General features: G+C 45.7%; 1 protein-coding gene across 1 annotated transcript in view; it reads right to left on the bottom strand.

Annotated features, from left to right (window-relative positions):
• ARHGEF6 (Rac/Cdc42 guanine nucleotide exchange factor 6) overlaps window positions 1–23,109 on the bottom strand; it is a 793,672-nt gene that overhangs the window by 102,224 nt on the left and 668,339 nt on the right. The gene's annotated exons all lie outside the window — the stretch shown is intronic.

Genomic DNA, 23,109 nt, shown 5'->3' with positions numbered 1-23,109 from the left:
AGCCTGTAGGAGTTGAAGTAGTTTGAAATAATGTTCTTAGTACAGCTTGACCTACTGTTGCCTGTTGTGCAGTTAACACATCTAGACAGTAGTGCTTGGTAAATGTATGAGGCGTAGACTATGTTGCTGCCTTACATATTTCGTTCATTGGAATATTTCCTAGAAAGGCCATGGTAGCACCTTTCTTTCTGGTTGAGTGTGCCTTTGGTGTAATAGGCAGTTCTCTTTTAGCTTTAAGATAGCAGGTTTGAATGCACTTAACTATCCATCTAGCAATGCCTTATTTTGAAATTGGATTTCCTGTATGAGGTTTTTGAAAGGCAATAAATAGTTGTTTTGTCTTTCGAATTAGTTTTGTTCTGTCAATGTAGTACATTAGTGCTCTTTTGATATCTAATGTATGTAGTGCTCTTTCAGCTACAGAATCTGGCTGTGGGAAGAACACTGGTAATTCTCCCGTTTGATTCAAGTGGAACGGTGAGATTACTTTTGGTAAAAATTTAGGATTTGTCCGTAGAACAACTTTATTTTTGTGTATTTGAATAAATGGTTCTTGAATGGTAAATGCTTGAATTTCACTCACTCTTCTTAGAGATGTGATGGCAATTAAAAATGCAACTTTCCACGTTAAGTATTGCATTTCACAAGAGTGCATGGGCTCAAAAGGTGGACCCATGAGTCGTGTGAAGACAATGTTGAGGTTCCATGAAGGAACTGGTGGTGTTCTTGGTGGTATAATTCTCTTTAGGCCTTCCATAAACGCTTTTATGACTGGTATCCTAAATAATGAAGTTGAGTGCGTAATTTGCAGGTAAGCTGAAATTGCAGTAAGATGTATTTTAATGGAAGAGAAAGCTAGTTTTGATTTTTGCAAATGAAGTAAATATCCTACTATATCTTTTGCAGATGCGTGTAAAGGTTGAATTTGATTATTATGGCAGTAATAAACAAATCTTTTCCACTTATTTGCATAGCAGTGTCTAGTGGTAGGTTTTCTAGCTTGTTTTATGACCTCCATACATTCCTGTGTGAGGTCTAAGTGCCCGAATTCTAGGATTTCAGGAGCCAAATTGCTAGATTCAGCGATGCTGGATTTGGATGTCTGATCTGTTGTTTGTGTTGTGTTAACAGATCTGGTCTGTTTGGTAGTTTGACATGAGGTACTACTGAAAGGTCTAGTAGTGTTGTGTACCAAGGTTGCCTTGCCCATGTTGGTGCTATTAGTATGAGTTTGAGTTTGTTTTGACTCAACTTGTTTACTAGATATGGAAGAAGTGGGAGAGGGGCAAAAGCGTACGCAAATATCCCTGACCAGTTCATCCATAGTGCATTGCCCTGAGACTGATGTTGTGGGTACCTGGATGCAAAGTTTTGGCATTTTGAGTTTTCTTTTGTTGCAAATAGATCTATTTGTGGCGTTCCCCACATTCTGAAGTAAGTGTTCAGTATTTGGGTGTGAATTTCCCATTCGTGGATCTGTTGGTGATCCCGAGAGAGATTGTCTGCTAACTGATTCTGAATCCCTGGAATAAATTGTGCTATTAGGCGAATGGGGTTGTGAATCGCCCAATGCCATATTTTTTGTGTCAGGAGACACAACTGTGTCGAGTGTGTTCCTCCCTGTTTGTTTAGGTAATACATTGTTGTCATGTTGTCTGTCTTGACAAGAGTGTATTTGTGGGTTATTATGGGTTGAAATGCTTTCAGCGCTAGAAACACCGCTAACAGTTCTAAGTGATTTATATGAAACTGTCTTTGCTGAACGTCCCATTGTCCTTGGATGCTGTGCTGATTGAGGTGTGCTCCCCACCCTGTCATGGATGCATCTGTCATTATTACGTATTGTGGCACTGGGTCTTGAAAAGGCCGCCCTTGGTTTAAATTTATACTGTTCCACCATTGAAGCGAGATGTATGTTTGGCGGTCTATCAACACCAGATCTAGAAGTTGACCCTGTGCCTGTGACCACTGTGATGCTAGGCACTGTTGTAAGGGCCGCATGTGCAACCTTGCGTTTGGGACAATGGCTATGCATGAGGACATCATGCCAAGGAGTTTCATTACCAATTTGACCTGTATCTTTTGGTTTGGATACATGGCTTGTATTACATTGTGAAATGTTTGGACTCTTTGTGGACTTGGAGTGGCAATTCCTTTTACTGTGTTGATTGTTGCCCCTAGGTATTGCTGTGTTTGACACGGCAGAAGGTGTGACTTTGAGTAATTGATTGAGAAACCTAGTTTGTGTAGGGTTTCTATGACATAATTTGTGTGTTGTGAACACTGTATTTGCGTGTTGGTTTTGATTAACCAATCGTCTAGGTACGGGAACGCATGTATTTGCTGCCTTCTGATATGTGCAGCTACTACTGCTAGACATTTTGTAAAAACTCTTGGCGCAGTTGTTATTCCGAATGGCAACACTTTGAATTGGTAATGTATCCCTTGGAATACAAACCTTAGGCACTTTCTGTGTGAAGGATGTATTGGTATATGGAAATATGCATCCTTTAGATCCAGTGTTGTCATGTAGTCTTGTTGTTTGAGCAGTGGGATTACTTCTTGTAATGTAACCATGTGAAAGTGGTCTGATTTGATGTATGTATTTAATATTCTGAGATCTAGTATAGGTCTTAGACTTTTGTCTTTTTTGGGTATCAGAAAGTACAGTGAGTAAACTCCTGTGTTTAGTTCTTGTTTTGGTACTAATTCTATTGCCTCTTTTTGGAGCAATGCTTGAACTTCTAATCCTAGAAGATTTATATGTTGTTTTGACATACTGTGTGTTTTCGGTGGGACTGTTGGAGGGAATTTGAGAAATTCTATGCAATAACCATGCTGGATAATTGATAGTACCCAAGTATCTGTTGTTATCTCCTCCCAATGTTTGTAAAATTGTCTTAGTCTTCCCCCCGCAGGTGTTATGTGATGGGGATGTGTGACTTGTAAGTCACTGCTTATTTTGAGGAGTTTTGGGGCTTTGTAATTTTCCTCTATTTTTTTGGAATTGTCCCCCTCTATATTGCCTCCGAAAACTTCCCCGCTGATATTGGCTTTGGTAAGTGGGCCTTGTTTGTGATGTTGTGGTTTCTGTAGGTTGTCCTCGAAACCCTCCCCTAAAAGGTGTTTTGCGAAATGTGCCTCTGATCTGCGGGGAGTAGAGTGCGCCGCTGGCTTTTGCTGTATCAGTGTCTTTCTTGAGTTTATCAATAGCAGTGTCGACTTCCGGCCCAAACAACTGCTGTTCATTAAATGGCATATTTAGCACGGCTTGTTGAATTTCCGGCTTGAACCCTGACGTGCGCAGCCATGCGTGCCTTCTTATTGTTATTGCAGTATTTACTGTCCTTGCAGCCGTATCCGCTGCATCCATTGAAGACCGTATCTGATTATTAGAGATAGTTTGTACTTCTTCCACCACTTGTTGTGCTCTTTTTTGGAACTCCTTGGGTAAATGTTCTATCAAATGTTGCATCTCATCCAAGTGAGCTCTATCATATCTTGCCAAAAGTGCTTGTGAATTGGCAATGCGCCATTGGTTTGCTGCTTGTGCTGCAACCCTTTTGCCCGCAGCATCAAATTTGCGACTCTCTTTGTTTGGAGGTGGTGCGTCCCTCGAGGTATGAGAGTTTGCTCTCTTACGAGCTGCCCCGACAACTACTGAGTCTGGTGTTAACTGCGTTGTAATATAAACTGGATCTGTTGGCGGTGGCTTGTACTTCTTCTCCACCCTTGGAGTTATGGCTCGGCCTTTAACAGGATCCTGAAAGATTTGTTTTGAATGTTTTAGCATTCCTGGGAGCATAGGTAGTCTTTGGTATTGGCTATGAGTGGAGGATAGCGTGTTAAACAAAAAGTCATCCTCAATTGGTTCGGAATGCAAGGTGACGTTATGGAAAGCAGCTGCCCTTGCGATCACCTGTGTGTAAGATGTACTGTCCTCAGGTGGGGACGGCCTGGCAGGGTACGAGTCTGGGCTGTTGTCCGATACTGGAGCATCCTAAAGGTCCCATGCATCGGGATCATCTTGGCTCATGGTAGTATGAGTCGGGGAGTGCATCAGTGGAGGAGTTGCTACTGGTGATGTGTGCACTGATGGTGGTGGAGACGGTGGTGGAGTTGTTTTCCTTGCCACCTTTGCCTGTGGCTCCTTGTCCTTTTCTTGAAAGGCAAGTTTTCTTTTTATTTTAATTGGGGAAAGAGTGGTTATCTTCCCTTTGTCTTGTTGAATGTGGAGCCTCCTTTGAGTATAGTCTGGCTCTACTGCTTGAAGTTCCTCTCCGAATCTATGTTTTTGCATTTGGGAGGACAATCCTTGTTCCTCTGTATAGGAACCTGTTTTCGGCTCCGAGGCTGGATGTTTCGGAACCGAAACTTTTTCGGACGTCTTTTTAGGCTCCGAAGAAACCTTTGTAATTTTCGGCGTGGTGGTGTCTCGGTGCCGAATTTGTTCGGTGCTGCTGTCACGGTGCCGAAATTTCTCTGAGCCGATGTCTCGGGTCCGAGATTGCTGTGTGGCAGTATCTCGACCGGAGTCGGATGACTTCGACACCAGAGTGCCCTTTTTCGGTGCCTTGGATCGGTCACCTATTTTTTGGGTTAAGCCATGGCCTGTTGGTGGTGGCATCCCCTGGGCTTTTGTTGACTTCTCGTGAGTCTTATGTTTCGACGTCTTACTCACGGTTTTCGCCATTTCTTCGGCCTCAAGCTCTTCCGAGTCCGACTCGTGGATAGAGAAAGCTTCCTCTTACTCCTCGAAACGCTCTTGTCCTGTCGGCGTCGACGACATCTGCAGTCTTCTGGCTCTTCGGTCTCTTAACGTCTTTCTGGACCGAAACGCTCGACAGGCCTCACAAGTATCTTCCTTGTGCTCTGGGGACAAGCACAAGTTACAGACCAGATGCTGATCCGTATACGGATACTTGTTATGGCATTTTGGACAGAAGCGGAATGGGGTCCGTTCCAATGGGCCGACCAGGCCCGACGGGGGATCGAAAAAACCCCGAAGGGCCACCGGAGCTCTTCAAAATTCGGTGTCGATCTGTTGTAACTAACCCGATACCGAACGCAAACAATACTGACGTTTTTTCAGAGATTTTAACTAACTTTCAGACCCGAAACACGGAGCGAAAAGGAACACGTCCGAACCCGATGGCGGAAAAAAAACAATCTAAGATGGAGTTGACGCCCATGCGCAATGGAGTCGAAATGGGAGGAGTTCCTCGGTCTCGTGACTCGAAAAGACTTCTTCGAAGAAAAACAACTTGTAACACTCCGAGCCCAACACCAGATGGCGGGATGTGCACAGCATGTGTATCTGCAGCTGCACATGCCATCGAACATATATATATATCTATGGAAAATGTCACTTACTCAGTGTACATCTGTTCGTGGCATGTTCTGCTGCAAATTCACATGCTGTGCATTAGTCCACCATTTAGAGTTGTGTTTGGAATGTTACAAGTTGTTTTTCTTCAAATAAGTCTTTTTGAGGCACAGGATCTTCGATTCCATAGCGCATGGGCATCAACTCCATTGTTAGATTGTTTTCCCGCAGAGGGTAAAGGAAAGAGTGATAGAGTATATAGGTACAAAGAGATGTCCATTGTAATTAAATGCCTCCTTTGCATCGTTACACTCTAACTTTTGCCTTTGCTGATACTTAGTTATGATATGAACGTGTTCTGGGACCAGGGCCCAGCACCAGTGTTCTTTACCTAAACTGTACCTTTGTTTCCACAATTGGCACAACCCTGGCAGTCAGGTAAGTCCCTTGTAACTGGTACCCCTGCTACAAAGGGCCCTTATGCCAGGGAAGGTTTCAAAGAGCTGCAGCATGTCTTATGCCACCCTAGGGACCCCTCACTCAGCACATGCTTCACAGCTTGTGTGTGCTGGTGGGGAGAAAATGACTAAGTCGACATGGCACCCCCCTCAGAGTGCCATGCCAACCACACACTGCCTGTGGCATAGATAAGTCACCCTAAGTCAGCCCTAAGGCAGGATGCACTATACCACAGGTGAGGGCATATGTGCATGAGCACTATGCCCCTACAGTGTCTAAGCAAAATCTTAGACATAGTAAGTGCAGGGTAGCCATAAGAGTATATGGTCTGGGAGTTTGTCAAACACGAACTCCACATTTCCATTATGGCTTCACTAAAAACTGGGAAGTTTGGTATAAAATTTATCAGCACAATAAATGCACACTGATGCCAGTGTGCAATTTATTGTAAAATACACCCAGAGGGCATCTTAGAGATGCCCCCTGAATACCTATCCGACTTCTAGTGTAGGCAGACCAGTCCCTGCCAGCCTGCCACACACCAGACATGTTGCTGGCCACATGGGGAGATTGCCTTTGTCACTCTGTGGCCAGGAACAAAGCCTGTACTGGGTGGAGGGGCTTCTCACCTCTTCCTGCAGGAACTGTAACACCTGGTGGTGAGCCTCAAAGGCTCACCCCTTTTGTTACAGTGCCCCAGGGCATCTCAGCTAGTGGAGATTCCTGCCCCTCCCGCCACTGCCCCCACTTTTGGCGGCAAGGCTGGAGGAGATAATGAGAAAAACAAGGAGTCACCCACCAGTCAGGACAGCCCCTAATGTGTCCTGAGCTGAGGTGACCCCTGCCTTTAGAAATCCTCCATATTAATTTGGAGGATTCCCCCAATAGGAATAGGGATGTGCCCTCAGGGAGGAGGCACAAAGAGGGTGTAGCCACCCTCAAGGACAGTAGCCATTGGATACTGTCCTCCCAGACCTAAACACACCCCTAAATTCAGTATTTAGGGGCTCCCCAGATCCCAGGAAATCAGATTCCTACAACCTGAAGAAAGAAGAAGAACTGCTGACCTACAAGCCTGCAGAGAAGGAGGAAGACGACAACTGCTTTGGCCCCAGCCCTACCGGCCTGTCTCCAACTTCGAAAATCTGCTCCAGCGACGCATCTGACAGGGACCAGCAACCTCTGAAGCCTCAGAGGACTGCCCTGGACTACAGGGCCAAGAAACTCCTGTGCACAGTGGCCCTGTTCAAAACCTGCAACTTCTTTGCAGCAAAGAAGCAACTTCCAAAGACTTCACGTTTCCCGCCAGAAGCGTAAGACTCTACACTCTGCACCCGACGCCCCCGGCTCGACCTGCAGAAAACCAACACCTCAGGGAGGCCTCCCCGGCGACTGCGAGCCCGTGAGTAACCAGAGACGACCCCCTGAACCCAAACAGCGACGCCTGCAGAGAGAATCCAGAGGCTCCCCCTCACCGCGACTGCCTGTAACAAGGGACCCGACGCCTGGAACCAACACTGCACCCACAGCCCCCAGGACCTGAAGGAACCGAACTTCGACCCCCAGGCAACCCTCTGCCTTGTCCAGGTGGTGGCTGTCCTGAGAAGCCCCCCCGTGCCTGCCTGCAATGCTAGAGTGACCCCCGGGTCCCTCCATTGAAACGTATACAAAACCCGCCGCCTGCTTTGCACACTGCACCAGGCTGCCCCTGTGCCGCTGAGGGTGTGTTTTGTGTGCCTACTTGTGTGCCCCACAGTGCTCTACAAAACCCCCCTGGTCTGCCCCCCGAGGACGCAGGTACTTACCTGCTGGCAGACTGGAACCAGATTACCCCTGTTCCCCATAGGCGCCTAAGTGTTTTGGGCACCTCTTTGACCTCTGTACCTGACCGGCCCTGAGCTGCTGGTGTGGTAACTTTGGGGTTGCCTTGAACCCCTAACGGTGGGCTGCCTATGCCCCAAACTTGAGACTTGTAAGTGTTTTACTTACCTCCAAAACTAACCTTTACCTACCTCCCCCAGGAACTGTTGATTTTTGCACTATGGGCCTCATTACAACCCTGGCGGTCAAAGGGAGCGGCGGTTTACCACCATAGTTGTCCCGGAGGTTTTAATCCGCAAGGGCAGCGCTGCTTGCAGCGTTGCCCAGGGGATTGCGAGTCCCCTTCCCGCCAGCCTGTCCATGGCGGTAGAGACTGCCATGGAAAGGCTGGCAGGAAGCGGAGTCGTGGGGCCCCTGGGGGCCCCTGCACTGCCCATGCACTTGGCATGGGCAGTGCAGGGGCCCCCAGGCACAGCCCCACACTGCTTTTCACTGTCTGCACAGCAGACAGCGAAAAGCGCGACGGGTGCAGCTGCACCCGTCGCACGGCCGCAACACCACGGCTCCATTAGGAGCCAGCTCCCATTTTGTGGCTGACATCCCTGCTGGGCCGGCGGGCGGAAACTCTGTTTCTGCCAGCCGGCCCAGCGGGGATGTCAAAATGGGGCCGCACGGCGGTTAAACCTTGGCGGGAGGCTGTGGCCGCCCACCAAGGTTGTAATGAGGCCCTAAGTGTCCACTTTGAAAATTGTTTATTGCCATTTTTACAAAGACTTTATGTGATATTGCTTTCATTCGAAGTTCCTAAAGTATCTAAGTGAAGTACCTTACATTTAAAGTATTAACTGTAAATCTTGAACCTGTGGTTCTTAAAATAAACTAAGAAAATATATTTTTCAATATAAAAACCTATTGGCCTCGAGTAAGTCTTTGAGTGTGTGTTCCTCATTTATTGCCTGTGTGTGTACAACAAATGCTTAACACTACCCTCTGATCAGCCTACTGCTCAACCAAACTACCACAAAATAGAGCATTAGAATTATCTACTTTTGCCACTACCTTACCTCTAAGGGGAACCCTTGGACTCTGTGCACACTATTTCTTACTTTGAAATAGTGTATACAGAGCCAACTTCCTACATCCATGCAAATGTAAATGTATCTACATATGTACAAATGTTTGTAACTTAAACGACTACAGGCTTCCGGGGAGGAGGGAGGGTGCAGGTGAATCTGCAGCAGAAGATGCCATGAACAGATGTACACTGGGTAAGTGACATTTTCTGTTCGATGGCATGTGTAGCTGCAGATACACATGCTGTGCATAGACTACAAAGCAGTTGGTCCTCCCATAACTTAGCGGTTGGTCAGCCTGTAGGAGTTGAAGTTGTTTGAAATAATGTTCTTAGAATGGCTTTACCTACTGTGGCTTGTTGTCGTGATAATATATCTACACGGTAGTGTTTAGTGAAAGTATGTGGTGTTGACCATGTAGCTGCTTTACATATTTCAGCTATTAGTATATTCCCTAAAAAAGCCATTGTTGCATCTTTTTTTCCTTGTAAAATGAGCTTTGGGAGTAACTAAAAGCTGTCTTTTTGCTTTAATATAGCATGTTTGCATGTACCGTACGATCCATCGTGCTAAACCTTGTTTTGATATATGATTGCCTGTATGTGGTTTTTGGAAAGCTACAAATAGTTGTTTAGTCTTTCTAAAAGGTTTAGTTCTGTCTGTGTCTGAGTCTTTTCGCAATTTTTCAATAGCTGTGTCTACTTCTGGCCCAAAAAGATTTTTTTGGTCGAAATGACATGTTCAACACAGCCTGCTGTATTTCTGGCTTGAATCCAGAAGATCGGAGCCATGCATGTCTACGTATAGTGACTGCAGTGTTGACACTCCTAGCAGCGGTATATGCTGCATCTAGGGCAGATCTTATCTGGTTGTTTGTAATGGCTTGCCTTCCTCCACTACCTGTTGTGCCCTTTTCTGGTGTTCTTTGGGGAGATGCTGTATTATGTCCTGCATCTCGTCCCAATGGGCTCTGTCATAGCGAGCTAATAAGGCTTGCGAGGTGGCTATCCTCCACTGATTTGCTGCCTGGGACGCAACTCTGGTCCCATGCAGCATTGAATTTCCTGCTTTCTTTATCAGGAGGGGATGCATCTCCTGATGACTGACTATTTGCCCTCTTCCTGGCAGCGTTAACTACAACAGAGTCAGGAGGTACCTGATGGGTGATATAATCAGGGTCAGAGGGTGCAGGTTTATAGCTCTTCTCTATTCTAGGTGTTATGATGCGTGCCTTTACTGGTTCATTAGAGATCTGATCTGCATGTTTTACCATGCCTGCGAGCATTGGGAGGCACTGGTACCTAGAATGAGTTGAGGATAAAGTGTTGAATAAAAAATCCTCTTCTAGTGGCTCTGTATGCATGGTAACACCATGATATATTGCAGCCCTAGCTACCACATGGTTATAGACAGTACTATCCTCAGGTGGTGATGGTTAGAGGGATAGCTATCTGGATCATTACTTGGAATGGGATCAGGGTCACAAAGATCCCATGGATCAACATTGTCCTGCTGTGAATCATATGAATGAGTGGGTGAATGTATTGGTGTAGGGCTGGTAGGAGGAGAGGTAGGTAGGTGGGGAGAATGAGGAGGAGAGTTAGGAGGAGAAGACTGAGGAGGTGGTGTTTTCTCCTTCTGCTTTGGCACTTTAGTTGGAGGCTGCATAGTGTCCAATTCCTCCTGAAAAACTAGCTTCCTCTTTGTTTTTAAAGGAGGTGCTGTAAGAATTCTTCCTGTTTCTTTATGGATGTGGATCCTGGATTGCCTTTCATCCATAGTTTCTAGAATTGGTTCTACTTCTAACTCTTCTTCAGAGGTTTTGTGGCTTTCTTTAAGTCTTTTTGAAAGTCCATGCTCCTCTGTGTATGTTGGTCTTTTCGGTTCCGAGGCGTGCTTTTTCGGGATCGAAAAAAATGAGTAGGATGAAGGTTTTGGCTCTGAAACTGGCTTTCTTATTTTTGACTCTGAAAATTGACGTCTACTGGAGTTGGAAACTGAGCTTTTTTTGTCTCCGAGGTTTTTGGAGGCGTGGCCTTTTTCGGTGCCGAACTGGGAGGGTGTGGCCTTTTTCACTGCCGAACTGGAAGGTCGTTCACCAAAAGTCTTTTTTCGGGCCGAGCCAAGGCCTTCCAGCACTGGCGTACCCAAGGCCTTTTGTTTTTTCTTTTGTGAGGGTGCAGGGGCAGACGTACTCACATGTTGTCCTGCTGTGAGTGGTCTGTCTTCCTCTGATTCCTGCTCCTACTCCGAATCTCGAACTGAGACTGCTGTCTGCATCAATTCTTCCTCTTCTTTGTCGAGATGTTCTACGTCATTTCGAGCCTTCTTGCTCTTCGGTCTCTAAGAGTCTTTTTCGATCGGAAGGATCGACAGGCCTCGCAGTTTTCTTCCCGATGGGCTGGGGAAAGGCAGAGGTTGCAAACCAGATGCTGGTCTGCGTACGGATACTTAGCATGGCACCGAGGACAGAAACAAAATGGAGTCTGATCCATGTGGCTCTCCACGCGTTCGCCCGAATAGGCCCGAGTTGGGCACGCGCACCCCAAAGGGCGAACAAAGTTGTTTCCCGATGGTACAGCTGTGTCGATGGAAGAATATTAACCTGATCAATACAATACCGATGAAAAGAGAGTTTTACAAAGTTTTATGAATCGAAATCTCGAAGCGAGAGGAAACACGTCCTAACCCGACGGAGGAAAGAAAACAATCTAACAATGGAGTCGATGCCCATACGTAATGGAACCGAAGAGGAGGAGTCACTCTATCCAGTGACTCGGAAAGACTTCTTCATAGAAAAACAACTTGTAACACTCCGAGCCCAACACTAGATGGTGGACTAAAGCACAGCATGTGTATCTGCAGCTACACATGCCATCGAACATGTATATACAACTATATATACGTATGAAGGAGGAACAGAATATATATGATCAGAATCAGGGCCACTATGTCCACGAAGAGGACAAATACTGTGGCATATGGTCAAACAAAAACATGTGGGCCAATGCACAAAAAGAATATAGCAGTCCATGAGAAAATCAGAATTGGAATAGGTGCACCGTAAGAGCGATATACTATACCCTCTGCTTAGTAGAAAACCAAAAAGGACGTAATAACAAGGAACAAAAAGGGACACTTCCAATGGAGGATGTACCATAAACTTGAAAGCAGAACACCTGCTGGCACCCACTAGGAAAGGAGAGGATCAAAAACAGAGGTGCCCCCCCCCCCGAACAAATACTGGGGGAAGACCGAACGTACCAGTTGAGTCTTTACTTATGCAAGGAACCATAGAGTAACTACTCCTAAAAGAAGAACCTAACAAGGAACCCATACGGAACAGCCAACATAAAAGATGGCCCAAAGCCTACGGCAATTGTTCTTCAGAGAGGGAACTGAAAACGACTCTCACACGAGGAAGGACCCCGTAGACAGCAAATCTCTTAGATGAAACGCCCATAAGCAGAGACAACAGAAAAACTCTCTCTAAGCGGAATGAGACAGACTCATTAGAAATAACGTAATATGCCCATGAGAACTGGAGAAAAAAAAACGTACACCTGCAGATGCAGGAACACCAACTAAGGCGCTAGATAGTTTGTGATATAATAAGAAAAAGCACCTGCGAGGAGCAGGATCACCACACCAGGTATCACACTGGAAACAAGAAGCACACCAACCATAAAGAAGGTAGAAAAATGCAACAGGGGAATAAAAACTGCCCCTGAACAAAGGAAAGAAACCAATACAGATGAGGATTCTGTAGCACCAGGAGGCTTTAAGACTGAATGCCACTATAAACGTCTCTAAAGTGGCGTAAATCTGAGTCGATGTGTGCTCTAAAAAGTGAGGTGCCATCAAAAGACATGTCAAGTAAAGATGCCTGCATAGCTTCCCAAAAAATTAGAGGGATACAACCATATCCGCCGACGCAGAGCCACTGATGAGGCCATAACCCTTTCAGCTGAATCAGTGGTATATCCATATCACATCTGATACTAAGTTTGGCAGCTTGCTGAGCATCCCATACAAAGGTAACTAGAACATTCATAGCCTCCTCCGGTATAGACGGCAAAATGCATGCAACTGAACCCCCAAAGCGTGGTGGAAGCAAGCAAGGACACAGAAAGTGTTGACCAAACGCAAGGCAGCGCTAGATGAGGCGAACATTTGGCTACAAGAGGCGTCCAGCTGTCTGGCCTCTCGCTCTGGTGGGACAGGAGGAACATGCATAAGACTCTGTGCAGCTAAACCAGTTTTCACCACAAAGCTTTGAGTAGTCGGAGGCGAACGGAGGCAAGAGGGATCCTCCGGGGCTGGTCTGTGTCTATGTGAAATAGAGCACTCCACACGGAGGGGCAGATAACAGATGGGCCCTAACCCCCAAGAGGATATCATGAAGAGCCTCACAATAAGGAAGGATTGACTCCACAAAGACTGGTCAGGATGTAAGACATCAAGTAAAGGGTCTGTGGACAATGGAACAGTGGGAAGTTGTAAGTACAACAATTCTGAAACACGTTTAACTACAGAAGAACTTGCCTCTGAAGCCAACCCAGGGGATGACAGGAGGCTGGAAGCTGGGAAGGAGTCCATGCCACTAACATTGCGAAAGTCAAATAACCAATCTGATTGAGGAAGCAGAACGGTGTCGGAAATGGGAAGCTGACAATCCAAACTGTGAATGAGGAACTGGAGTGTGGGCCTTAGATGACACAGGGCAAGAATCAGAGATAGCCGACTCCATCTGCACTGCTCCCGGCATCGGGTTCGTTGTCAATAGGGTGAGACCGTTCGTCGTTAGACTCCAGAGAGATGACAATCTAGGCATTGAGTGAAGTAGAGGGCACCACCACCGGTAAAGAAGAATCAGGCGCAGAAGGTTGAACCCGAATGAGGTTGTGCACCAGTGCTGAACTGACTCTGGAGACAGAATCAGGGGGCCCGACGGGCACCAAGGACGAAGCTGTCAGTGAAGATCTTGTCAGGGTGCCTCCACCTCCTAAGGGCACGAAGGAGCTCCAGAGGCAGGCGTAGGCGCAAAAATGGCATGCAGGGATGAGTAATAGTCCTGCATCTGGGCCAGAGTTATCATTGCGCCAGGAAACAGCTGAGAGATAAGGGGCCGACTCCTGCACAGACTCGTCCTCAGAAGAAGAAGAACGGGAGGAGCCACATGGGCGGTGAAGCCAGAGGAGGACGTGACTTTCACCACAGATGACGCTTACCTTGAGACGTCAATGAGGCCACACACGAACAACTCCTAGAGCGTTTGCACGGATGGGTTTCAGAAGGAGAGGGATTCCGATGCCTGCGGGAGTCCTGGGAAGACTGGGACAGCCATGCCGCCAGCAGGTTCATCCGCCACTTCGTCAACACTTTAGGCCTCAAATATTGACAGGCTTTGCAATCTTTGGTGTTATGGTGGGTGCCTAAGCACACATGCCGAGGTACTGCTGAAAGGTTTTTCCGGATCCAGTCTGGCGCCTGGGGAGAATTCTACAGTAAGGAATCTGCGGCTAGTTATCTCTATAAGATATTGGGAATACTGATTTCCTAATTGCAGCTCTCTCCGAATGGCAATTCGGAAATCGGTATCCCTAATGTATAAAACTCCTTTGAGTTTCATTAGTAGTTCCTACTGGGTTGCAAATAGACCTACTCCACGAATATTAAGGAGGTAGGTTGCAATCTGCAAGCCATTAAGAATCGCAGCCATCCGGTGGCACATGCCGAGGTACTGCTGAAAGGTTTTTCCGGATCCAGTCTGGCGCCTGGGGAGAATTCTACAGTAAGGAATCTGCGGCTAGTTATCTCTATAAGATATTGGGAATACTGATTTCCTAATTGCAGCTCTCTCTAAATGGCAATTCGGAAATCGGTATCCCTAATGTATAAAACTCCTTTGAGTTTCATTAGTAGTTCCTACTGGGTTGCAAATAGACCTACTCCACGAATATTAAGGAGGTAGGTTGCAATCTGCAAGCCATTAAGAATCGCAGCCATCATAGGGATGGTGGCCTTCTGGGCCTCTGTGACTGCTTTTTAATTAAGCATTTGTTTTTAAATGCAGCTCATTTTCCTTACAGGGAAAAGGGGTGCATTAAAAAAAAAAGTTTTCTTTTTATTTCATAAGTGTAGGCAGTGGTCCGTGGAACCACTGCCTGCTTTATGAAAATGTTTTTACAAACAATTCACAAAGGGGAAGGGGTCCCTTTCACGATTGGGTTACCACCTACTTGAAATAGGGGGTAAAATGAGAATGTTTTGTGACTGCATTTCAGTCGAAGAACATTCTCACACTTAACTACGATTATTATTAGTAGGAACCCCAAGCTTGCCCCTTCCTACTATCAAATCAGTATGTATTCGCAATTCCAAACTGTGATTCGGTAACATGCTACTGAATCGCAATTTGGGATTAATACATACAAAATTGCATTTTCTGGTCACAAATAGTCCGATTCTGCAAATCAGTCCATTTGTGATCGGAAAAATGCTTGATACATCTGGTCTTGAGCTCCCTATTATTAGTGCTCAGCAGTGTGATGGTAACTTGCAACTCTCACAGCTGCGGCCGAAGTAGTGCACACTATTTTTTCCAACATAGTCTATTTAGTTGCTTTCTTTTTCAGGTGATGCTGTGCAAGTTTATCTGGAGGCTGTCAAACCTTTTCTGGCAACGGATGTTACCAATGATTCAGGAGGTGATGTTTATCTTAAGAAGAGAGTATGAGATTCCGGACCACTGTAATCTTTTCTTGACAGTAGCCAACAGATTTTACAGAGACAGGCATTAAAAAGGTATTATTAATGGGTTCAAAAAGACCAGGAACCAGAACAACTATGAGCCTCACTTGATGCTTTGGAAATAGAGTCTTGAAAATGACAGGTGTCTAATAAACCAGAGCAGTTGCTTCAATAGTCGTGCTGTACAGCTGCCCTCTAGAGGTGAGTCTTGAGATCTGACAGAGTGCCCAGTCCTGAAGATGATGTCAGCCTTCTTAGCGGGGTATGAGATATGTCTCTGAGAGACCTGTTGGAGCTTCTCTCTCTAAAGCGCCTAGAGTGAGAGTACTTTATATTTGCTGGTTCATCATGGAATGTACTGTAGTGACCACGTCTCTTCTCCAATTGATTTTGGAAGGAAGTGCTACTGGGGGATTGTCTACAACAGCAGGCAAGGCTGATGACGCTGATGGACCCACTGGATCTATAGCTGGTTGAGAATCATCCTCTAGTGAACTAAAGAAAGCTCTTCTATAGAAGGTTGTGGCTGAGGAGAAGATGAAACATCCATGATGCACCTCCAGGACCTTGCCTTCTCACTGGATGTTGTTGTCTGGCCTTTCAGTGCCATAGAATAACAGAAATGTCACTTGTAGCATTCTTGGCCTTTGACATGGAGACTGGTCTCACTGAAAGGCAACCAGCAAATGCTGATGGAGAAAACCCTCAAATCCTTGCTATTGATTGCCTCACTATTGACAATCTCGTGGCTGAATGTCTTTACATCAAACAGCTCGATAATGAGTGCTCAACATCTGTTTCGTCGTTATCACCTCAGCGTTATATGCCTCAATGTCGACCAGGAGTGTCAGCAACTCCAAAAGTGGCCTAAGAGACCCAAAGGGGAATCTCACCTGGTCATACCAAGGACTGAAGAGGAGGTAGATGCCTTCCTTGCCCCTCTTGGTCAGGTGGACCGCAAGCCAGAACTGCCACATTCCTCCTACTTTGCCCTAAAACAAAGCCCTCTCCATCCCTGGGGCATCTGTAAGACAGCTACAGACACATTTTACACCTGGTGACGGAGTGAGGTTCAGTGAGACAGAAACAGTGCTTTTAGGACTTCTTACTTCTACATAAGAGGCATCAGTAAAAAAGAGATGTGCTTGTGTTTAGAGGGGAAAGGTGAGAAGAAAAGTCTGGCTGTGGGGAAAAAAAACAGATAACTCAACTGATTTGTTAATGTGACATGGTGAAACTACTTTTGGGCAAAATGCATGGTTTATCGTAAGGACTACTCTGTGTACTTGGAGAAATAGTCCTTTAAAGTGAAAGCTTGTATTTCACTTCCATGATAAATCATAGCCACTAAAAAGGCAACTTTCCATGTAAGAAATTGTAAAGAGCCGTAATGCATGTGTTCAAAAGGTAGACCTATGAGTCTAGTAAGGACAACATTAAGGTTTCATACTGGAGTTGGGGAAACCCTGTGTGGAATAACCCTTTTAGGGCTTTCATAAACACTTTGATTACAGTAATTCTGAACAAAGAAATATGTTATCTGTTTTGGAGGTAAGCAGCTATAGCTGCTAAATGAAGATGAGAATGCTAAATTTGCCTTTTGTAAATGTAGCAGGTAACAATGGTTTGCACTGATGCTTTGAGTGGATCAACATGTTTAGGTTGACAGTAGCATACAAAATGTTTCCATTTGCAGCATAACACTGTCTAGTTGAAGGTGTGCATGCCTCTATAAGAAAGTCCATTCATTAAAAGGGGAGTTGTAAATAGCCAAGCCATATAACTTTAGGAGCCATATCGCAAGATTAAGGGGGTCATTCCGACGCCGCGGATGACGGAAGCACCGCCAACAGGCTGGCGGTGCTTCCTTGCCCATTCTGACCGCGGCGGTAAAGCCGCGGTCAGAAAACCGGGGCCGGCTGTTTCCCGCCGGTTTTCCCCTGGCTGGGCGAATCCGCCATGGGGATTCTGACCCCCTTACCGCCAGCCTGTTTCTGGCGATTGTCACCGCCAGAAAGAGGCTGGCGGTAACGGGTGTCTAGGGGCCCCCTAACAGGGCCCCATGAAGCTTTTCACTGTCTGCCTAGCAGACAGTGAAAAGCGCGACGGGTGCAACTGCACCCGTCGCACACCTGCAACACCACCGGCTCCATTCGGAGCCGGCTTGAGTGTTGCAGGCCCCCTTCCCGCTGGGCCGGCGGGCGCTAACATTGTTAGCGGCCGCCGGCCCAGCGGGAAGGTCAGAATGCCGGCAGCGGTCTTTTGGTCAGAATGACCCCCAAAGTGTTTTGGGGTCTGGATGTCTGATTTGACCTCTCTTTCGAGTCAGAAGGTCTGGTCTGTTGGGACGTTTCTGGTGGGGAATCACAGACAGAACCAACAGCGTTGTGTAGCAAGGCCGATGTGCCCATGTGGGGGCTAAAAGGATCATAGTGAAAGATGTTTGTTTCAGTTAGCAAGCCAGAAATGGAATGAGTGGGAGAGGCAGAAAAGCGTAGGCAAATATCCATGACCAATTCATGCACAGAGCATTGCCCTTGGACTGAGGGTGTGATTATCCGGACGCAAAGTTTTGGCATTTAGAATTTTCTGTGGTGGCGAAGAGATCTATTTCTGGTATTCCCCACAGGTGAAAGTATTGGTGAAGTACTTGTGGGTTAAGTTCTCATTAGTGAAATTGTTGCTGCATCCTGCTTAGGATGTCTACAAACTGATTGACTACTCCTGGGAGATGTTTTAAGTAACTGAATGTGATGGTGAATTACCCATTTCCAAATTGTCTGAGCAAGAAGGGACAATTGAGGCAAGTGTGTCCCCCTGTTTCTGCAGATAATACATGGTTGTCATGTTGTCTGTACGGACTAGAACCACTTTGTGGGAGAGTTGTGGCAGAAATGCTTTGAGCACTAGAAAGACTGCTAGTAACTAGAAGTAGTTGATCTGACAAGTTTGTTGAATGGGATCCCACCTGCTTTGTATAGTAAGATTGTTGAGATGGGTCCCAACCTATCTGTGAGGCATCTGTAGTGAGAGTGATCTGAGGCACAGGGACTTGAAAGGGCCGCCCCTTGGAGAGGTTAATGGTATTCCACCATTGCACAGAGCAACAGCAGTGAGTCTGGTGGTCCAACAACACTAGATCCTGGAGATGACCCTGTGACTGAGACCATTGACAAGATAGACACTGCTGTAAGGGATGCATGTGTAGTCTGACATGAGGAACGATGGCAATGCATGAAGTCATCATCCATAATAGCTGCATCACTATTCTCACTGCGTAAGTGTGGTTCACCTGTAACGGAGACAGAAGAGTTTGGAAGGCTTGAATGCGAGCTGGGTTCGGATGTGCCAACCCTGAGTGCTTATTGAGAATTGCTCCCAGATAAGGCTCTATCTGTGAGCGTTGGTGATGGGATTTGAGAACGTCGATTGATTGTAAATCCAAGAGTGTGTAGAAGATTTACTGTGTACTGAGTATAATTCTGCCATTGTTCGATGGTATTTGCCTTAATGAGCCAGTCGTCCACGTATTGGAATATGTTGTCTTCTGAGGAATGCAGCAACTACTGCTAGATATGTTGTGAATACTCTGGGGGCAGTTGTTATCCCGAATGGTAAAACCCTGAATTGAAAGTGCTTTCCCCAATGACAAATCTGAAGTATTTGCAATGTGCTGGGTGTATGGGAATGTGAAAATAAGCACCTTTTAAGATCTAAGGCTGTCATGAAAAAGCTTTGCTATAATAGGGGAATAACATCTTGCAGAGTGACCATGTAGAAATGCTCTGAAAGGATGTATAGATTGAGCGGTCTGAGATGTAGAATTGGTCTTAATGACTCATCTTTCTTTGGTATAAGGAAGTATAGGGAATATACTCTTAACCCTTGTTGAAACAGGGAAACTGGTTCTATAGCCCCTTTGATAAGAAGGGACTCTACCTCTTCTTTCAAAAGATTGAGACGGTCCTGTGAAGGTTTGTGAACACAAGGGGGACATTTGATGGAGTAGAAATGAGCTCTAGACAGTAACCATGTTGGGTAGTTGACAGAACCCATTGATCTGTGGTGATATTGGACCATTGGGGAATAGAAATTTGCTAGTCTTCCCCCTACTGGAGATGTGTGTGCTGGAGGAATCTGGAAGCAGTCACTGGTATGGGTTTGAGGCAGACCCTCTAGAGGTGGATGCCTTACCTCTAGCCATATTCCTTGTGCACCTGTAAGGGCCTCTGAAGGAACCTCTATTGTAAAAGTTTGTTCCTTGTTTGGTCTGGGAGGTGGAAGGCTCTGTAAATGACGTTTTGACTTCCCCTAAACTGTGGTCTACAAAATAATTTAATTGTCTCTGAATCTTTTTTCAGGTTGTCAATGGTGGTATCAAAATATGGGCCAAACAAGTGTTCTTTATCGAAAGGCATGTTGAGAACTGTCTGTTCTATTTCTGGCTTGAAGCCTGAGCATCTAAACCAAGCAGGCCTTCTTATAATAACACTGGTGTTTACACCACGTGCCACGGTATCCGCTGCATCAATGGTGCATCTAATAGAATTGTTTGAAATGACCTGCCCTTCTAAGACTATCTCCTGACCCCTTTTTCAGTGTTCCTCTGGAAGGTACTGGAGCAGTTCTTCCATCTCGTCCCAGTGGGTCCTATTATATCATGCCAAAAGTGCCTGTGAATTTGCAAATCTCCAATGCAGCTTGTGCAGCTACTGCTCTCTCTGCTGCATCAAGTTTCTAGATCTCTTTATCAGGAGGAGGAGCAACTCCTGTGGACTGACTATAAGCACACTTTTGTGCTGCACTTAAGACTATATAGTCAGGAGGTACTTGTGATTTAATAAACATAGGATCTGACGGCGCTGCCCTGTACTTTTTGTCAACCCTTGGGGTAATAACCCTTGCCCTAACAGGTTCTTTAAAGATATCTGTTGCATGCCTTAGCATACCTGGCAACATGGGTAGGGACTGACACTCTTTGTGAGTGTTGGTCAATGTATCAAAGAGGTAATCCGGTTAAATGGGGTCAGTGGGCATATGTACGTTATGGTATGCAGATGCCCATGCAATAACCAGATTACAAGCTGTTGCATCTTCAGGAGATGAAGGCCTTGCTGGATACAAATCAGGGTCATTAAGGTGTATGGGATGTGGATCATATAAATCCCATGGATCTACATCTAGTGAAATTTCACCTAATTCATCTCCATGAGGTGATGACCCTGATGAAGAAAACTGTGGCTGTATGAAAGATATAGGAAGTTGTGGTGGTTTTGTAGGTGTAAGAGGAAGTACAGGAAAGTGAGGTGGAAAAGGCTGAGGGTGATCTGGAGCCTTGTCGTTGTCCTCGGATACTTTTTTAGGAGGAGGAGCAATGCCCAATGTCTCTTGAAAGGAAAGTCTCCTTTTAATTGGAACAGGGGGAGAAGCAATTATTTTCCTTGTTCCCTTCTGTATGTGGATCTGGCGCTGATGAGCATCCATTACTTCCAGAATTGGCTTGAAATAGTGGAGTCTTTGGAAGCCATTATACTCGGTTCTGAAGTTTTCGAAATGGAAGCCTTTTGTCGAAACAAAGGTGTCGGCTCCGAAACTGATGTCGAAGGCTTCTTTCTCTGAGCCGAAATGCTTGGAGTAAAAACTCAACTCAAAACGAGATTGTGTGGGATGCTGTTTAGTCTGTAGGTATGCCGAAGACATCTTGGCCTTGGCAATTTTTGGTGCTGAGTCGGAGGGCAGGGCATTCAAATGTAACTTTCAGATCTGACCATGGCCCGAAGGCAGTGGTGAACTGACAACCAGCTTAGATGATTTTTTCAAAGTGTTCAGTTGTGAAGTTGGGGCTGTTGGACTCGCATCTTTTGCTGCAGGAATCGGCTGACTCTCAATGTAAGATTCGACAACCGACTCAGAGTCTCAAATAGAGAGGGCTGCCTGATGTCCGATTTCCTCCTGTGCATGTTCCTCTCCGAAGATGCCAGAAGTGTCCTCCAGTGTCTTCAACCCCATCTCCAACCAATGTGCTCTTCGGTCCTGGAGAGTATTCTTAGATTGAAAAGACTTACAGGCATTGCAGTTCTGTTATTCATGTTCCGGGACAAATACAAGTTACACACCAGGAGTTGATTGGTGTGTGGAAATCCGGAGTGGCATCAAGGACAAAACCTAAATGGAGCCCGCTCCATTAGTAATACATATTCCGACAGCACTTGAAGGAGTAGGCCCAAGAAGAGTGTCAAAGCCCCGAAGGGCGGTGAACCGACCCCGACACAGGAATTCAGATCAAGTACTTTAAATTTGGAAAAAAGCTACTGAAATACTATACCCTCGTTGAAAGAAAGACGGAATGGAAAGTTCGGAAAAGGCTGAGCTGAGAAATGGCAGAGCAAGAAGAAACACGTCCAAACCCGACAGCAGAGACAAAGCAACAATCTAACAAAGGACTCAATGCCCGTGCCCAATATCACTGAGAGGAGGAGTCACTCGATCTCGTGACTTGAAAACATTCTTTGAACAAAAAGAACTTGCAACACTCTGAGCCCAACACTAGATGGCGAACTTATGCAAAGCATGTGTATCTACAGCCACACATGCCATCAAAAATATTTTTTTCTTAAAATCTGCAGATTATCTAGCAGAGGATGGATTAGGTGGCAAATTCCGCAAATCTACAATTATGCGAAAATCAACACACAATTGCATAATTCCAGTGGCCCTGCCTATGAGGAACAAGAACAGCAGAAAAGCTGAGACTTGCAGCTGGGGTAGCTAAACGTAACATTGCAAGAGTGTGGGGGGCACAGTCATCTCTCGAATAACAGACTGGCAGCATGATCTTGTCTGGTGTCAGAGAACTGAGAAGGCTATACACCAAGCCAGGGGTTGACCCAGGAAATGGGAGAAGATCTGGGGAACCTGGGCAACAGCTCGGGTGGGGGAATTGATGGTGATATACCAGAGTGTGAGGTGGGAGGGATCTGAGGGAGGGAGAGAAGATTTTCTGCTCAAGTGGTGAAGTGGCCATAAAAGCACCATGACGGTATGGATGATAGATTCAATTTTATGATGCAAGATGTATTCTCATGTATGTACCCTCTATGCATTTGTGTACACTACAGTGAGGACTCTGTTTTTGTTTGAAAAAAAACAATAAAAAGAACTTATTAAAAAAAGAATAGCAGAAAAGACACTTGCTGTAAAAAATTTGCAGGATTGTAAAAGAAACAGTAAAAGGTGTGGGATGAAGCAAAAAACAAGAAAAGACACAGGTTTTCAGCCAAGGAACAGCATTAGTTCAGGCATCCTTTTCTCCTGATCTGATGAGATGAAAAAAAGAATTGCCTCATTAAGCCTGCAGTGCATGGCGGAAAAGTGCAGAAGCTGGAGTTCCTAAATGTACAGTGTCTAAGTGTGTGCCTAGCCTATCAGAGGTTACATGTATCCTTGTATTTTCTTGTTTTATAAACGGTGGTGTTTTTATCCAAATATGCTGTAATATCAATATGGCCAACTAGATTAAATTTTTTAAACTACAAATTGCCTCATACAAGCAAAGTTTCATTGTGAAAATGTTCTTTGTAATGGTGTTCCGGTGATGCTGAACATGCATGAAGATATTCCACTGTTGCTGGAGTCCCATACGAGAATTTTAGAAATAGGTGATTTTAATCCATCAGT

The sequence above is a fragment of the Pleurodeles waltl genome, chromosome 2_1 (genome assembly GCF_031143425.1).
Source record: "Pleurodeles waltl isolate 20211129_DDA chromosome 2_1, aPleWal1.hap1.20221129, whole genome shotgun sequence".
Lineage (NCBI taxonomy): Eukaryota > Metazoa > Chordata > Amphibia > Caudata > Salamandridae > Pleurodeles > Pleurodeles waltl.
This window is presented reverse-complemented; position numbering and strand designations above follow the sequence as displayed.